Below are 4,215 nucleotides of genomic sequence, written 5' to 3'. Positions count from 1 at the left end.
ACGCTGCGTCCTTCACTGTGCCCTGCCACCGCGGGAAGCGTAAACGGCCTTTGCGTTAAAAGCATAGGCGACTTAAAGTATTTTTACGTTATGGTAATAAAATATAATGAAAATAGTCTTGCACGAATTCAGGACTTCGGCGGTGTCAGGGAAGACGGAAGCGCGGCCCGCCGCGGTGCACCGCCCCCCGCCCCGCGAGCTGCCCCCCACGCTGCCCCCCACGCTGCCCGCCCTCCGGCAGCGCCGGCCCTGGCCCCTCAACGTGCTCGGCACGTGACAGAAACTGAGGCAGCACGGAAGAGAATTTCTCTTCTGATCGTCAAGATCAAAGCTGAGTGACATAATTTCCTGACTAGTTCTGAATGTTTTCTCGCTAAGTGTTTTAAGAAATGGCGAGCGAACACAACCCTTCTCGCGGGGCTGCCATACTGGTCTCGCGATTCGCTTTTCTCCCGCAAGATTTCAGTGCGACAGCAGAGACAGTGTGTCCTGTGAGCTCTTCCTACAAAGCGCTACAACCAGCGGCCACACACACACAGGGGGTGGAAAATATTCCTTTTAGACTCACGTAATAGGTTCCTAATTGTAAAAGAGAGGTGAATTCTATCCTAACTTTAATGACAGCAAACACAATGGCCTAATGATGGGAAGCGAGTCTTTAAAACTTCAAATTTACTTAACGAGTGTTTAAGTCACCCGATGGGCGACTCTTAGATTGTTATAATAAACGTAAAACCAGTAAGAATAATAACTAATTCATCAGACACTTATCCGACAGGCATTGTTCTAAGCGCTTTATGTGTATTAACTTATTTAATGCTCCCCACGGCCCCGTGAATGGGCTATCACCCCCGTTTACGGATGAGGAGCTGGAGGCACAGTTAAGTAACTTGGTCGAGGCCCAGTGGTGGGGCCGCGACTTCAACCAGGGAGCCCGCTTGTCACAGCCTCTCGTTGCCTCTTCAAGCCCCTCAGGCAGTTAAACCCGGGGTAAGATATGACCCACTGCAATGCTCAGATTTTGGGGCGGGGGGGCTCAGGCGGGCTTTCTGGGGCTTTGCATCTTGAGTAACCCTTAGCCCACGCAAGTTTCTGCTTTACTTCGACTCCCTCAAATTCTCCCGTAACAGTTATTAGTTGCAGATCTGGCCTTTGTAGCCTCTAAAAAGGGTGGGTGAAAGTACTACTTTTACACCCCATGACTATTTCAGACACTTGCTGTGAAGCCGTCAGTGTCCAATGCTACACCGACGCCCACTGCGGCGCGTCCACTGCAATCTCCTATCTGATCTAACGCAGGTCTGTCCGTACCCGGAATGGGGGTCACTCCGCCTACCGACAGGCCCCCCTTAACACTCTCGCAGCACGGACCCCAGTGAGGGCATCACCGATATCTTCGCGAAGCACTTTCTGACACATGCTCTCACTCGATCCCCGGGACAGCCCCGTAAGAGGACGCAGGGACCGTAACCTCCGTTTGGCAGATGAAGCGAGGTGAAACCTCCGGTTCAAGGCCATCCCAGCTCTTCCGCCCGATATGCCAGCACCCCCGACCCCCACTCACTGCCTCGCCCTTCCGTCGGGTCTTCAAGTTTAGACAAGCACCTCGTTTCTCCTCCTACCATTCCTGTTTATCAATAAATGGGGAAACTGAGGCTTTGTGGACGGCTAAGCGAGATAAATGCTCAAGACCTAAACATTCATCGACGGCGGAGAAAAACAGGAACTCACCTCAGTGCTGATCGCCCAGACTCTTAGAGGAAAGGACTGGTCACCTCCGCCAAGTTATCCAGTGCTTATTCGGGACTAGATACCATGCTCGGTGACAGAGACGTGGCTGCTGCGTGAGGAAGGGACACCGGGAAGCAAGCGAACTGTTCCAGACTGTGGTTTAGCTTCGAGGGAAATGAGCAGGGAACTAAGAAGAGAAGGAGGAGAACGTATTTACACGGGTGGTAAGGGAAGGCCTCTCCGAGGTGACTCTCCAAAGGGTGGAAAAGACGCGGCCGTGGGAAGTTAGGGGAACAGCGCTCCATGCACAGGGAGTAGTATTTTTAAGACAACCTGTAACTCACTGAGTTTCCTATTCCGTGGGCTTTTAATACGAGCTATAGGACAGTCTTCTACCATTTCCTCTGTTAAACTGTAATGTTTTGCTGAATCCTGGCACGTTGGAATTGAAGAGGTCTAATTCATGTAGCCAGAGCCCCATATTTTAAAAATATACTCACTGAGGCCTGGAAGATTGGCCCTTTAGTGACACTGCTCAATTTCACGGTACAAGGAGTTGGATTAAAGTAACCACAATGACTGACTCGCGGAATCTTTTGTTTCCTTTCTGAAGTCCGAATCCCACACTAACTCTTCTCTACCTTAAAACTGAGGTCTCTATTAAACTTACACTCAGAACCCTGAGACTCCCCAATCTTATCTGTCCTCACAAAGCATGTGTTTCTACTGTGCTAACAATGCCAGAATACTACAATTGGATTTTGTTTATCTAGAGAGTTATTCATTAGCTTCTATAAAGCATGGCCAAACACCAGCACCAAAGGATGCTACGGGCATCCTGATGATGAAGCACCCATTCAAATTTGCCAAGATTAAAAGCAGAGTTGTTTCTCTGGTAGAGGGAGCCTGTGACATTCAAATTCCTGGAATTACCTTTGGCACCACCTCCTCCCTCCTCTGCTCACCTTCCTAAAGCAACCTGATGGTATGCAGACATTCAGGTCAGTTTCCAGCACGTTACATTGTACCTGTAATTTAGCAACTTGCTTTTAAAAGCTACCATTCAGTATTAGCAGAAGGCAAGTATTATCTGGTTCAAATTCTGAGAAGCAGCAGTTAAGAGTTTTCACATAAAAACTCAAGTCCATAGTCTAATTTTAAGTCTCTAAGAAAGAGTGACCGGTACCTTTTGTGAACTGAATGTAGAAAAAACAATTTATTCAAATAGTAATTCTACCCGTGTCAAAATATGAATAATTCTGACATTTCCTAACAGTCATAAAAAAACAGAAATGCTCTGCAACCCTTATCAGGGACGGCCGGTGTGATCCTGCTGAGCTTTAAAACGTAAAATGCTCTCGTGCAATTATTTATCGACCATCGACTACGTGCAAGGGTGCGTAAGACAGAAGCTCTACAAGGCACAGTTTCTGCCCGTAGGAGTTCACAATCTAATATACATAAGCTTATAAACTGCTGGTCCAAGACCTCGATCACCTGTTAGCCAGGAGCCGCGGGAACGCAGCTGAAAACAAACCTGTGTGAAGGGGAATGAAAAGTAGTATCTGAAGTCCATGCTAAAGCCCATGTGTATTTCTCTTCAGCTTTCCTAATATCTGGAAAAGAGCTTGGTTGATAACATAACATACTGGTGACAATCAGAGTCAGCATGTTAACAAGAAACCAACTTTTATTTTGGTCATTTCCCGAAATGGGTACCTAGTGGGTCTTCGGACTGTTTAAATAAAACTTCACTTAAAACTGCGTAACGACAGACATACAAAGAAAGAAAAGCAGCTTTTTTTTAAAAAAAAAAAAAGCAAGGCTAGGTGTGGTGAACTTAATATGTTTCGGTCTCAATGAACGTATACCATTGCATTCTTACAGGTCTATAAAAGCTTAAAACTCTGCAGAACACTTGTTCTCTAGAAGAAAAAAAAAGCGTTTTAACTCACCTTTCTTCACCCCTGACAGTTGCCTAGAAACCAGTCCTGCCCTACCTGTGTTGCAGGTGTACCTAAAGTCACTAACACATCTCTTTTAAAGCTACAGTCTCTATTCTGACTGCACTTAAGTTTATGACTAACAATCTATTCATATGTACATATATATATATATATTTTTTAATCAGGTAAGAGACTGGTTTCTTTCAAGCAATGACGAAACCCTAATAAAGACTTAGCAAGCACCAATACAGCAGCAATCACGGTCAACGAATCATCTCATCTGTACTATGATATACATATAAATACACATGCACACACGGGAAATACCCAATGAGCGCTCACGCTCGGAGCACAGAATTCCGCGGTTCCCCTCCTTTTGAAGCAATATTTAGGACGCTCGGAGCGGAGTCACGTTTCTAGGAGAGGAGGAGGACACGAACGGCCGGATGAATTAAAGGGCTGAGCGGAGTCGCAGTCGGAGCTGGTGCCGACCACGGGCCGGCGACCACCCGCCGCCGCTTTCGGGACGCGACTCCCC

At 47.0% G+C, this 4,215-nt stretch overlaps 1 protein-coding gene across 1 annotated transcript in view; it reads right to left on the bottom strand.

Moving 5' to 3' along the window:
- Positions 1-3,985, bottom strand: part of ERRFI1 (ERBB receptor feedback inhibitor 1) — an 11,574-nt gene extending 7,589 nt beyond the window's left edge. Inside the window, exon 1 of the mRNA XM_006914440.3 lies at positions 1,732-3,985. The gene's annotated coding sequence lies outside the window, so the exon portion shown is untranslated. The remainder of the gene's footprint in view (positions 1-1,731) is intronic.
- Positions 3,986-4,215: the final 230 nt, after the last annotated feature.

This window comes from Pteropus alecto, unplaced genomic scaffold, assembly GCF_000325575.1.
Source record: "Pteropus alecto unplaced genomic scaffold, ASM32557v1 scaffold125, whole genome shotgun sequence".
Lineage (NCBI taxonomy): Eukaryota > Metazoa > Chordata > Mammalia > Chiroptera > Pteropodidae > Pteropus > Pteropus alecto.
Note: the sequence above shows the minus strand (reverse complement) of the source record. Positions and strands in the feature narration are given on the sequence as shown.